The 14531-nt window shown below is 45.3% G+C and overlaps 1 protein-coding gene across 1 annotated transcript in view; it reads right to left on the reverse strand.

Moving 5' to 3' along the window:
* The window catches only part of OSBPL8 (oxysterol binding protein like 8), a 3324100-nt gene that overhangs the window by 1862332 nt on the left and 1447237 nt on the right, over nt 1-14531 (reverse strand). The gene's annotated exons all lie outside the window — the stretch shown is intronic.

A 14531-nucleotide genomic window follows, 5' to 3' on the forward strand; every position in this document is an offset into this window, starting at 1 on the left:
GCTTTTATGCCGAAACCGATTTGAAAATGGGTGTTGTGCTTTTGTACGGACCTTTGGACTGTGCTCATTAAACTACTTATGCTCCACTTTTGAGTCCTGGCTGTTTCTTTTTGTTGGATATCGTTTGGTTTTTCAGCCTCTGCACCTGCCATATTTGCAACGATCACATCCTGTAAGTTAATAATTTACCAGGATTTTGCCTTGCTCACTCTATCCACTACTGGAGCTCATGTATAGCAAATATCATTGCTTACTAATCTATGAACTGAATGTATAATACTCTGCACTGTATAGCTTTATAGCGAAATGTATGACTATGTGTTCTGTATGTATGTAAAAATTTTAATTAGATTGCGGAGCTGTTCTCCCCAGGCCTCCACTGAAAATGGGCTCATTATGGCCCAGTGGACTATCCAGGTAAACAACTGCAAATAAAGAAAGATAGCCGACTCTTAAAAATATATATATCATTACTCTTACAGGCAATGAAAAATTAACACATATCAATACTAAAAAATATATCCTTACTCTTACAGGCATTCAAAAATTAACACATATCAATACTTCTTAACGCAAATTATTTGGCCTAAAACTAAGCTGAATCCAAACCCTGGATGTAGAAACAGAGAACTCAGTTGAAGGCAAGTAATCTTGAAAACACATGCCTCTTTTAACTACCAATAAAGCCATAACTAACAATCACAGTACATACAAGAATTACAGGTACCTATATTTGCATTAAAGATAGCTTAAAATAAAGAAATTAGACCTTAACTATCAGAAAAAAGAAGTTATGTCTTACCATAACGTCCCATCTGAGTTATTGATCTTCTTCCAGTCATCACTGATGGGTTCGGTTCCGAGCCCTCGGAACCGAGTCGGCCTAATACCAAGCTCGCGTACTCCAAAAACTCTCGAACTAAGCTGCTAACCACAATGCCCTTTTCCCAGTTACCTCAGAACGAGTTTGCATGCAACATATAGAAGAAAACAGAAAAATAGAGGCCATTTCTGCGCAGAAACCCAGAAACATCACAAGGACCCAGAAGATCCACCAGGAGCCTTTGGTGGGGGATGGTGGGAGGGTGTGATGATTGGATCAACAACTCAGATGGAATGTTATGGTAAGACATAACTTCTTTCTCTGAAGTTGTTAATATTCTTCCTATTTATCAGTGATGGGACAGAATCCCAAGCTACTTGGAGAATCTGGGTGGCCCTTATGGAAGAACATTCCTGAGAACCATTGAGCCGAAGGCCGCTCTTCCCCTGGATACCAAATCCAATTTGTAATGTTTGATGAAGGTATGGGGTTTAGCCCAAATGGCTGCTGCACAAATGTCATCCGTAGAAGCCCTGGAGTGAAAGGCAACCGAAGTTGCGATGGCCCTAGTTGAATGAGCTTTGATTTGAGCAGGTTTAGATTCATTTGCAAGGGAGTATGAAAAGTAATGCAATCTCTGAGCCATTTTGATAAAGTAACTTTTGATACAGCACACCCCATTCTTGGGCCAGAAAAGGAAATGAAAAGTTGGTCTGACTTGTAGAAGGACTTAGTCCTGTTCAAGTAGAAAACGTAGTTGTCTATGTACGTCCAATGAATGTAGACAGTATTCTCCCTTGTAGGAATAATTTGGGAAAAACACAGGGAGCTCAATGGACTGCTTAACAGAGAAGTCGGAAACCACTTTGGGGAGAAAGGATGGGTTAGTACGAAGGGATACTCTGTCCTTATGGAAGAATGGAAGATCAGATACGGGCTCTTTATGCATAAGGCCTGTAACTCAGATATCCGTCTGGCTGATGTGACTGCTACCAAAAACAAAGATTTCCATGACAGACATTTTAGATCACAAGTCGTAGCAGGCTCAAAGGGGGGGTAGAGAGAGAGACTGTAGAACCCAAGAGAGATTCCATGTCTCTACAGGTTGCCTGATAGAAGGTCTGCTATGGAAAACTCCCTTGAGAAAGGTCTTGCAAAGTCAGGTGGAGATAAGAGGGATGCTATCCAAACCATTGTGGAAACTGGAAATAGCTGCTAAATGGACTCGAACAGTAGAAGCTGATGCCCCATTGGCAAACAACTCAGAAAGATACTGGAGTACAGCAGTTGTAGGAGTTGAAAAAGCATCTAGCATCTGATTATTAGACCAGATAGTGAATCTTTTCCCCTTGTCTCTGCAGAGTTTTCTGGTGGAAGGTTTATGGGAGGCCAGAATAATATCGCAAACAGGTGAGGAGAGGGTTTCCTGCCTGGTGACTAACAGAAGTGGAGAAACCAAGCTGTCAGCTTGAGAGTGGACAGATTTGGGGGAGTCAGCCCTTGTGGGTGAGATATCAGGTCCTGACGAGTGTCCAGGATCCAAGAAGGTTGTTAACAGGTGAGGCCGGAGGAAGGGAAAACACACTTGTCAAGGCCAGAAAGGGGCAATGAAGACTACCTTGCATCTCAACTGGATTGCTTTCTTTAGAAATAGGGGTATCAAAGGTATCGGAGGATAAGCATAAAGGAAACCCACGGGTCAATCGTGAGTCAAAGCATCTCTTGGTGATTCCCCATCTGAGGGAAAGAGGGCAAAGTAGCTGCTGCATTTTTTGTTTGAAGGGGAAGCAAAAAGATCACAGCAAGGCTGGCCCCAACGGCTGAAGATTTCTGCCATCATGTTCGGGTTGAGAGACCACTAGTGTGGATGGAGGATGCATCTGCTCAGCCTATCCGCAATCACGGAACTCCCCAAGGATATACATTGCAATAAGAAAATGGTTGGAAGCTATCGCCCAATGCCAAATTCTCATGTCCTCGCGACATAGGGGGCAGGATTTGGTCCCTCCCTGTTTGTTTATGTACCAGACAGACATATTGTCCAACTGGACTGCAATCGTCCCCTAAGTAAGGAGCGGACGAAGTGCCTGCAATGCTAACAGCACTGCTCTTAACTCCAGGACGCTGATATGCAAGTTGACCTCCAAGTTGGACCACGTGCCTTGGACTGACTCTCTGGAAGTGGCCCCCCCACCCCATCAGGGAAGCGATCGTGGTCACCGTGGCGTTGGGTTGGAGAGTCTGGAAGGGGCAGCGCCAAAGGTTTTCGTCTGTTCTCATCCATCAGAGGAGATCTTGTTTGCAGGAAATGGTGATGAGGATCTGTGAGTTTAGAAGATGGAGACTGGATATCCACTGGGACAAAAGGAGCCATTGTAACAGTCTCATATGCAATCTTGCCAGGGGGACAATCAGGATGGCTGCCGCCACAGACCACAGAGCCTGTAAAACTTCCCTTGCAGACAACTTCCTTTGACAGAGTATCACTTATACTTGTAATCTTAATCTCTGAAGTCTGTGAGGAGGGAGAGAGACTTGGCTTGCTTGAGTATCGAATACTGCTCCTATAAATTCCAATTGTTGGGCAGGATGAAAGTTGGATTTTTCCCAGTGTATTGTGATGCCTAGAAACTCCGCCAGTGCTAGAGTGTAGTGGAGGGCCATGACCAGTAGGCACTTGGTGGGGGCAGAGAGGAGCCAATCGTCTAGATATGGAAACACCTGGAATCCCTGAAGTCTCAGATGAGCTGTTACCACTGCTAGGCATTTTGTGAACACTCTGGGGGCCGTCAACAGACCAAATGGCAGGGCTCTGAATTGGTAATGATTGGCTCCCAGCCAGAAGTGAAGGAGACACCTGGAGAGCTTGTCCATTTTGATGTGATAATATGCATCCCGGAGATATATCAAGCACATCCACACCCCCCCCCCCCCGAAGAAATTGGAGAATGGACTGTAGCGTGATCATGTGGAATTTGGTCTGAACTACTGATTTGTTTTGTTGGCTGAGATCCAAAAATGGGTCTCCAGTCCCCAGTCTTTTTTTGGCACCAAAAAGAATAGAGTAGAAACCGGATCCGCACTGGTCAGGGGGGACTTGTTGGATGACTCGTTTTTGACACAGCTTTCTTATTTCTGAAATTACTTCTTCCCTTTGACTGGGTGGAACATCAGGAAGGCATTTTGGAGGTCTTGGGTAAGAGATTAGAGGGATGTAATAACCTCTGGAAATTACTCTCTGCGCCCACTGATCATTTGTAATAGAGTTCCAGGCAGCTTGGTGCAGAGAAAAATGAGCCTCAACTACTTCCAGAGGAAAGCAATTGGGCAGCGCTTCAGGAGAGCTGAGGTCATCTGGAGAAAGAATCCCTGCAGTCCTGATTTTAGGGACCCCCTCTGCTCCTAAAGGAGCGTCTTCCATTATTGGAACCCCTTCTGCCTCTGGGGGAATCCTCACCACGAGCGCTAAGGAAACGACCTTGAGATTTTTTGTGCCATATCTTTCCACTTCTCTGGTTCCTGGAGAAAGACAGCTGAGATTTGGAAAAGCGTAGGACAATGGCAGAGACAAGGTTTTTCCACCCTGCTCGCACCTGGCTAGTGTGTCCTTCGCTTTAGAACCAAACAAAGCGGATGGTTCGATAGGGGCGTTCAAGAAGGAAAACTTGAAGGAGTCCGCGAGGTCACAAATGCGCACCCAGGCGTGGCTTCTCATAGCTACACCTGCACCCGCAGCTCTACCTGCCCCCTCGGTTGCTTGGGACAGCAACCTGATGGACGAGTTGGAGATCGACTCTAGGGTAGCAAGCTGAGAAGCAACTTTATAGCATGCCCCGTCAGATACTTGACCTGCGAGGGTTCCAGAGAGTTCAGAGATGAGACCTCTTTGGAGCCTCGTAAAATGTGCCAAATAATTCAAAGACCTGACAGCAAAGGTCGCCGAAGCAAAAACTCACTTCCCTAATCTGCCCACCTCCCGGGACTCTCTGTTGGGTGGATGGACAGTAGGACTTTCCTCCGTAAGGTCCTTTTTTTGTGGCAGCCGCCACCACCATAGTGTCTACCGGTAAGCCTCTAGACCAATGGGTCTGTTCCTCTGGAGGGGAAAGTGTCTTGTCTGGTCTCCGGGGAATGGCCTCAATGATATCAGGGTTCTTCCATGATCGCTGCACGATGAGCTGGACTAACTCATCAGCATGGGGGGATCACCCAAGAAGTAGAGGTTCGAGAGCGGAAGGCCTGCAGGAATACGGATTCCTCCAAGGAAGGGTTGGAAGGCTTACAGTCACCCCTCTGCTTCAAAATTTTCAGGATGTCTCCAAAGGAGACATAGTCAGGGGGTGACTGTGGGGACCCATCCCCATCATCATAGTCTGTATCCTCAGTGAGGGACTCCGGGGAGTCCATGCGTTTCCTCTTACATGCCAGTTTCGAAGGTGGTTCTTCAGTGGGAGCGTCTGAAGAAGACTCAGAAAGAAGGTTACCTTGCACAGGGGTTTCCTGAGGCTTGCACTCTCGGTGTCCTGGGGAGGTGGCCTGTGATAGCTGCAGCTCAGAAGGAGGAGGGGGAAGGTCCGACGTAGAAGGAGTGCTTCCCGAAGCAAGCACCCTCTCCATCACCCGGAAGGCAGGCCCACCCGAAGAGGAATGGGAGCCCGGAACAGAGGAAGAAAATCTCAGAACCAGGGTCACACCCCACTCCGTGCGGCCTGCTCCCGGGGACGGAGCCTCAAGCAAAACCGGGGGCGGGTGTCGCCCCCCAGATCCGAAGACGGAACCGATGGAACAACTGGAACCGTACCTGGAGCTGGGGGTTCCACCCCCCCCAAGCATGAGATTGAGGAAGCAGTGGTTCCGAAGGAACCGAAACCCAAAGGGGCCTCGGAGACGCAGAGAAAGTCACTGTCGGGGCTGAGGAGAGGATTCCTCCCAAAAAAGTCGAAGCTATGGGCCTCAGAACTGAAGAGTCCAAGGGAGGAGAATACTTGGGAGTCTTGGGGGCAATGGACCCAAAACCCGGAGTGGGATGGGTTTTAGGAAAATCTGCAATCTCTCTGGCTGTCAGCAGCTGATCAAACAGGCGCAGCACATCCAATTCAGACAGACTCCTGGTGGACCTTACCGACACTCCTGAGGGGAAGTCAGGTCGGTCCAAAAAGGGGCTAAAGGCTTGTCCTGAAAATGGATCCAAAGACTGGGAGTACTGGGTCTGTGGTGTAGGAAAAGTCAGCACCAAGGATTCCAGTTTTGAAACAGGCAAAAGGGGGACTATAGGTGCCGAGAACGAGCTTGGAGCCGAGGGAATAGCTGGAGTGGAAGCCATTATCGGCTCCGAATAAGTGGTCGGTACCAATTTCGGAACGAAAATGGGTGATGTTGGTGCCGAGGTAATAGCAGGCAATAAGGCTGGAGCCAAAATCACACTTGGAACTGTAGTAGTCGGTGCCGATGTGGAAGTCATCGAGATATCTGCAGAGACCAATGGAGCAGAACCCAGAGCCGTGGAGGTGATCTTGTGCTCCGTGGAAGACTTGTGGGTCTTATGCTTATGAGGCTTGCCCTTATCACCAGCCGGTGAAGAAGGGTCAGAATGAGGACTTTTTTTGTCCTTTGATGGAGGGGTTGAGACCTCCGATGCAGACAGAGCCTCAGAAAAGGGTGAAGAAAGCAGGTCTTTCAAAATGTTTATTTTCCTTTCATTCAGTGTCCTCTGACTGAAACTGGCACAAATCTGACAGGGAGGTTTCACAGATAAGTGGGAAACCCCCAGACAATACACACAATCATAATGCAGGTCGCTATTGGGGAGTTTACCATTGCAGGAAATGCAATGCTTAAACCCCGAAGTCCCTTTCTTTTCAGACATACTAAGTATATCGATTTAACAATCCAAAAAAAAAGGGATAGAGAAAGGTAGGAAAAAAGAAAAAAGTACCAACAATGGTATTAAGAATACCACAAGAGTAATAATACGATATAGAAGAGTTTTTAGGAGAAAAAAAGACTTACAAAATACAGTAAATTTGAAAAAAATACAACACTTAGCTGGAGAGCTCGGTGAAATGCTGCTACATGGCTGTGTGGCAAACGAGAACTGAGGTAACTGGGATAAGGGTGTTGTGGGTAGCAGCTTAGCGCGAGAGTTTTTGGTGCATGCAAGCTTGGTATTAGGCTGACTTGGTTCCGAGGGCTCGGAACTGAACCCATCAGTGATGAAAAGGAAGAAGATTAACAACTTCAGATTAATGATTCACTTGCATATGAATATGTACAACATACAAATAACCAAGAAAAGGACTATTGTCCTTGAATTCTTAAAGTAAACAAAGTAACCATAGTGCAGTCCTTCAGCACAACAAATAAAGCAAACTTCCTTTAAAATGTATCTATAAGTAATCAAAGTTAAAATTAAAATAAGATACACAACCTACTAAAAGGAACAAAACACTGAATGAATATAAAACAAAATATTTCTTTAGGTCTCTTGTAACAAAAGGAGCTACTGCCAGCCCAGTTATCTGCAATTTTGTAAATAATTATATGTAATTTGTGAATATTAAAAAGAAGTTATGTTCTTACTATAACATTCCACCTGTGTTGTTGATCTTCATTCATTTATTACTGATGGGTGTTGGTTCCGTCCTCAGAACTGAGTCAGCTGTTATAACAAGCTTGCGACAGCCAAAAACTCTCAACCTAAGTCTTACCCATAGTGCCCCTCTCTATATTACCTCAGATCGAGTCTGCCTGTAAGGAAAAAAGAAAGCGGAGGCTTTATCTGAGCAACTTCCCCATCATAGGCTAGGACCATATCTGAACCTCCAGGAGTCTTTCGGGGGGGGATGGCGGGTGGATTTTAATGAATGAATGAAGATCAACAACACAGATAAACCGTTATGGTAAGAACATAACTTCTTTATCTGATGTTGTTAATCTTCATTCATTCCTTACTGATGGGACAGAGTCCCTAGCGACTTTGTTTCCTGGGAGGCACTATGGAAGAATATTCCTGAGTACCATTGAACCAAAGGAAGCTCTCTCCATGGAGACCATATCCAATGTGTAATTGTCTATGCACGTCAAGCCAATGTAGTGAATATTCTCCTTTGTTAGAACAATTTGGAAAGAAGAATGGTAGATTTATAGTTTGATTAACAGTCAAGTCCGAAATAACTTTGGGTTAAAAGGAGGGGTTAGTCCGGAGTGATACTCTGTCCTTGCGGAACACTATATAAGGACATTTTAAGCACAAAGCTTGCAACTCAGAAATTCGTCTTGCCGAGGTAATGGCCACCAAGAAAAAAGTCTTCCAGGATAAGAATTTCAGATCGCAATTGGCAGCAGATTCAAAGGGAGAATGAGTCAGGGATTATAGAACTAAAGTTAAATTCCAGGGCTTGATAGGTGGTTTGAAGGGGGGGCCTAATGTGTGTAAACTCCTTTCAAAAATGTTTTACAAAGGCAGTGTGAAATCAGTGGAGGAGTCCTTGAAACCATTATGAAAACTGAAGATTGCCGCCAAGTGTATTCAAATAGTTGAAGCTGCAGCAGTTGAGTGAAGGAGGTTAGATAACTAATCTAGCACCAAAGAAAGCGGGACCGAAAAAGGGTTGACTTCATTTTTATGAGACCAAATTATGAATCTTTTCCACTTGCTTAGATAAAGTTTCCTGGTGGATGGTTTATGGGAAGCCAGAAGAATGTGGCGGACAGGGGAGGACAGGTTGTTTTGCCTGGCAATTACTGGAAGTGGAAGAGCCAAGCTGTCAGCCTGAGTCCAATATGTTTGGATGAATCAACTCCTGTGGGTGCGACAGCAACTCCGGAGTTGGATCCAGAATCAATGGTTGATGTACTAGGTGAGGCCAATGAAAGGGAAACCAAATTTGTCGGGGCCAGTAGGGTGCGATGAGTGCAATGAGGATTACTCTGCTTTTCAACCGAATAACCTTCTTCAAAAATTGTTGGATCAGAGGAAGGGGAGGGTATGCATAAAGAAGTAAAGAAGTCCCGTGGGCCAATTGAGCACCACAGCATCCCTCGAGGACTCCCCCTGTGGGAGAATTAGGGAAAAGTAGCTGCTGCATTTGTGATTTGCAGGGGATGCAAACAGATCGCAGCAAGGCTGGCCCAAGCGAATGAAGATTTCTGCCACTGCAACAGGATTGAGGGACCACCCATGAGGCAAGAGAATGCATCTGCTCAATTTGTCTGCAATTACGTTAGAATCCCCAGGAAAGTGTATTGCTATAAGAAAGCAGTTGGAAGCTATCGCCCATTGCCAAATTCTCAAGGCCTCCTGACACAATGGGTAGGACTTGGTTCCCCCTTGTTTGTTGATGTACCAGACTATGGACATGTCAGACTGGATGGCAATCGTTCCTGAAGGGAGAAAGTACGGATGTGTACACTTACCATAAATGTAGATATTTGAGTGTATTCACTGTTGCAGTCATTACAATTGGGTAATCTGCTGGCAGGTTGCCCTCAGTCAGCCTGACTAACAAAGTCTTAGGTCTTGCGTCGGTTGCTGTCACTTCTTCCATGACGTCAGGTCATCAGGGGTATAAAACATGCAGCCGACGCCATTACATCAGTTTTTCTTGCCCCAGATGTCAGCTGCCCCCCAAATGGGGAGCAAATAAAATTAAAAACACAAAAAATATACCTCCAATCTCAAAAGCAAATACACCAAAAGGGCTTTTAAGCATAGTGAAAGAAAGTAGAGGTATAGCCAGAGAAAAATAGGGGGCTGGAGGGAGGGTAACCAGGACTGCAACAGTTAACACACTCGAACATCTACATTTATGTTAAGTGTACACAACTGTACTATGTTCTTCGTGTTTCACTGTTGCAGTCATAACATTTGGGTACATTCCCAAAGCTATGGTTGGGTGGAGGGAATTATACAGCATTAGGACCAGCTATAAGGCCCTGCAGGACAGCAGTGGCAAAGCCAGCTCTGGATTTAGAGAAGAAAGGTAAATGGTAATGTTTGGTGAACGAATGAACTGAGCTCCAGGTAGCAGCTTCTAGAATGTCCCTGGTAGGAACACCTCTGAGAAAGGCTGTAGAAGTAGATGCAGCCCTGGTGGAATGAGATCTGATCCTCTGGGGGATAGTTTTACCATGGTGCATATAGCAGAAATGAATACAATGGCTTATCCATTTGGAAATAGTCTGCTTTGAAATAGCCTTTCCCTCTGCCCCTGCAGCAAATGCCACCTGTAGTTGTTCACATTTTCTTTGAGATTTTGTCCTGTTTAAGTAAAATCCAAGTTGTCTGTGTACATCCAGTGAATGCAGAATCCGCTCCCCCTTGTTCTGTGGATTGGGAAAGAAAGTTGGCAAATGAACGGTCTGATTAAGAGCCACACTGGATACCACCTTAGGCATGAAGGATGGACTGGTCCTGAGAGATACCATGTCCACATGAAAAATGATGAAAGGCTCCACTGCCATAAGAGCCTGTAATTCGGAAATCCTTCTGGCTGAAGTGACTGCTAAAAGGAAAGCTGTTTTCCAGAAGAGAAGTCTGCAGTAGCAGCTGGCTCGAAAGGAGGGACAGTGAGTTTTTCCAATACAAAATTAAGGTCCCAGGCAGGTGTTGGAGCTCTCCTGGGTGGTCTCAAGTTTTTGGCCCCTCTGAGATACTGCTTTAGCAGAGGATGAAAGAAGAGGGGAGGTTCTGTGTTGTCATGAGCTGAAATGGCTGCAGCATGGATTTTTATGGAAGAAAAGGACAGGCCCTCGTGAAGCATTTCAGTTAAGTATTGTAAAATCTGAGGAATAATGGGCACTGCTGTGCTTATCCCTTGTGACTGATTCCAGGCACAGAATCTTTTCCATTTGCCAGCATAAGATTTTCTAGTACTAGGCCTTCTTGCCTCCAAAATGACATCCATCACAGGTTTGCTGAGGGATGCTAAGGATGAATTTAGGTGATTAGCCAAGCTGCAAGATTCAAAGTTTGGAGCTGTGTGTGCAGAATTTGGTTGTTCTGTTGAGACAGTAAGTAAGGTGTCTGACGCAGGTGCCACAGTGGAAGGTGTGACACATTGCGCAGGAGTGGGTACCAGTGTTGGCGAGGCCAGTCTACAGCTATCAAAATAATTTTTGGTTTGTCCTGTTTGACTTTTAGTAGAACTTTGAAGAGCAGAGGCAGAGGGGGAAAGGCATAGACTGATAGGTTTTTCCAGCTGAAGGATAGAGCATCCACTTTCCAGGCATTTTTGTGATGAGTTCTTGTGCAAAATTTGTCCAACTGATAGTTCTGGGGTGAGGCAAAGAGATCTATGTCTGGACTCCCTCATTTGCATGTCGACATGTTGAAAATCCGTGGTTCCAGTTTCCATTCGTGTGGGTCCATGAGACTTCTGCTTAGTTCGTCTGCCAGAGTATTCAGCTTTCCTGGCAGGAATTGAGCTTGTAGTTGTATTTGACAGATCAAGGCCATGTTCCACAATGCCACAGCTAGTCTGCAAAGGGGGTAGGAGTGTGTACCCCCCTGCTTGTTTATGTACCACATAATTGTGGTGTTGTCTGTCTTTATCATTAATTGTCCTGGATGAAGGTAGTCCTTGAAGGCTGTCAGTGCATTCTGTACAGCTAGCATTTCTTTTTGATTGATATGAAGGTGCATTTGATTTGGGCTCCATTTGCCCTGAATGCACTTCCCTGCCAGATGAGTCCCCCAAGCATAGTCTGATGCGTCTGTAGTTAGGGTCTGGGCAGCAGGGGGTGGAGTGAATGGCAGTCCCTTGTTTTGGTGGCAGGCCTCTGCCCACCATAGGAACTCTAGTTTCAGGCAAAGTATGATAGGAATCATTGTTTCCAGGCTGTGACAATGTTGACTCCATAAACTTTTTAAGTACCCCTGAAGTTTCCTCATATGCAGTCTTGCATATGGAATTAGAAGAATGCAGGAGGCCATGAACCCCAAGGCTTGCAGAATTTGTCTTGTAGATAGCAGGGTTTTTGTGGCCACCTGTTTGAAGTAAGTCACCAAATGAATTTGCTTTTCTGGAGTAAGGAAAGCCATCTGGGCAGTTGTATTCAAGCTTGCACCCAGGAATGTAATTTTTTGAGAGGGTACCAGTTGTGATTTATTTTCGTTTATAGTGTACCCTAGACAAGTTAGAACCCTTTTTTCAAACGCCAGATGTTTTAGAAGAATGTCCCTGTTTTCTGCCTGAATTAGACAATCGTCCAGGTACGGATATATTTGAATATTTCTTTGCCTGCAAAATGCAATTACTGGAGTTAGGCACTTTGTGAAGACCCTGGGCGCAGTAGATAAGCCAAAGGGCAGTGCAGAGAACTGGTAATGCAAGTAGCCTGCTTTGAAGTGGAGGTATCTTCTGCAAGGTTCCCTGATTGGGATATGCAGGTAACCCTCTTTTAAATCTAGAGTTACCAACCAGGCATCTTTGCCTAGCATAGAAGTAACTGTTGAAGAGTCAGCATCTTGAATTTTGGAATTTCCAGAAATGTGTTTAGAGTAGATAAGTCCACAATTGGATGCCAAGATTTGTCTTTTCTGGGTACCGGGAAAAGTCTTAAATAGTAACCTTGTCCCTTTTCCTCTTCTGGTACTGGTTGAATAGCCCCCATATTCATGAGGGACAGCACTTGTTTCTGGGCCTCTGCCCACTGATTTGGGGGCAGGTCTGGCCATCTGTTTGGGAGTGGCAACGTGTGGAAATGAAATCTGTATCTCTGGGATACTATATTTAAAACCCATTTGTCCTGGGTTATAAGTTGACAGTTTCTTGCATGAAGTGCCTGTTTTCCCCCCAAAGGGGTGGCTAAAAGTTAAGTGCTTGGTAAGTGTAAAGGGAAGTCATTCAGACTGCTTACCATAGGGAGGTGTCTTGTTGTTTCCAGATTTGGGGGAGGAGGCACCTCATTGTTTTGTTCTAAATGTCCCTTGTGACTGAAACCTGGAGCCTTTGGAATGTCTGGGTTTGACTTCAGTGGCTCTCGAAGGAACTGGAAAGGACCAGTTCTTAGTAGGCCAGTGCCTACTAAATCTTGGAGGTTGCACTTGTAAGAAATCTTTCACAGTTCGCATAGATTTAGCTTTATCTTCCATCTTTTTTAAAACTTCTTCAGCCGTATTACCAAAGAGATGGTCCTGTTGTAAAGGAGCATCCAACAATTTTGCTTTAACATGATCAGGCAGAGTTTGCTCTTTGAGCCAAGCATGCCTTCTTAGCACAGACCCAGTTACAGCAGCCCTGCAAGAGGCCTCCAAAGAATCAAAACCACATTGCAAAGTATGTTTTCCAACTTGTTCAGCTGAATGCAATGGGTTGCAGAAGTGTAAATCTTCTTACCCCATCTATCCAGCGCCCTGGAATCTCTATCAGAACGGGTAGGATTTTTAGCAGTAGAAGCCTTAATGCCCATGGGACCCTGAGAAATGGTTTCAGGATCTGCAATAGGATTTTTGAAAAGGAATTTGTGGGAGTCAGGAACCCTGTAGTATCTGTCTGGCTTACAAGGAGCCGGAGGCAGAGAATCAGGAGCCATACTAGATTCTGAAAAAACATCATCAACAATGTCTAGAACAGGAGGCATAGCCAAAGGCCTATGCGGAGGAAGAAGAAGAAAATCCCTAAGCCTCTTTTTAGATTCAGAGAAATCCTGACTTTCCCAGTGGAAATGTTCCCTTACGGTATGTAAAGTTTCCCCAAAAGAAAAATCCTCAGGGGAAGAAGCAGAAGGAATGGAATCTTTTGCATCAGCGTCCTCATAAGTAGGTATAGACAATTCCTGTTCATTAGAAGAGTCAGAAGAAATAGAATCCTGTTCAGAAGATTCATAATCAATGTCTTGCCTAGGCCTCTTAGAAGGGGGGGGGGGGATTGGCTACCCCTGATCAGAGTAATTAAATCTTCAGCCATTTTGATCATTTGTTTTTAGGCATAGGGTCCTGCACATGTGGCCCAGGCGTCATTTTTTTAGGCATAGGTCTAGATTTTGGCCTTAGTTTTGAAGATGGCGTCGGTCTAATATACAAATCTGTAGGCCTGAAAACACCCTCAGAAGCCGGTGCCTGCACAGCGGCTCCGGAACCATCAAAGGTAGAGACATCCGCGGGTTCCATAATTGAAGCATCTCGTGGAATACCGGACTCCGAATGGGTCTCAGTAGAGGCCTGCGAATCAGAAGTAGCGGGTATCGGGGCTGCGAAAGCGCCTCACTGAGTACCGGCGAACTGGCGACTGACTTAGGAGAAGCGTCGTCAGTTTTGGACCTCAACGGCCTGTGTCTGTCTTTTTCCTTGCGTTTTTTAGGTATTCTGGTAGTCGGATTGCTAACCCATGACATTTCTGGATAATTAAAGCATGAGCCAAAATATTTGGAAGCAAAAATTCACTGACATTTGATAGTGTGTTGATTAAATTTAGCACAAAACCGACAGCAATGTACTTCGTGGTCAGGGCCTAGCTAAGGAATACAGTACAAATAAAATCCTTATGAGGGATTCGCTTCCCACAAGTAATGCAATTATTAACTTTTACTGACATCGGTAAGGAGCAAGAAAAAGTTTCCCCAACGGGGGTAATTAGCTTTTTACTTGAAGACTTCGGTTCTGAAACTCGAAAACGAAAATTTCAGGAGTCTGCCGACCAGCACTTGCGAACTACTACTACTTCTGGCACCGCACGGCAAGAAAGACTGATGTAATGGCGTCGGCTGC

Source organism: Protopterus annectens, chromosome 11.part0, assembly GCF_019279795.1.
Source record: "Protopterus annectens isolate FY-2018-M chromosome 11.part0, PAN1.0, whole genome shotgun sequence".
NCBI classification, from domain to species: domain Eukaryota; kingdom Metazoa; phylum Chordata; order Ceratodontiformes; family Protopteridae; genus Protopterus; species Protopterus annectens.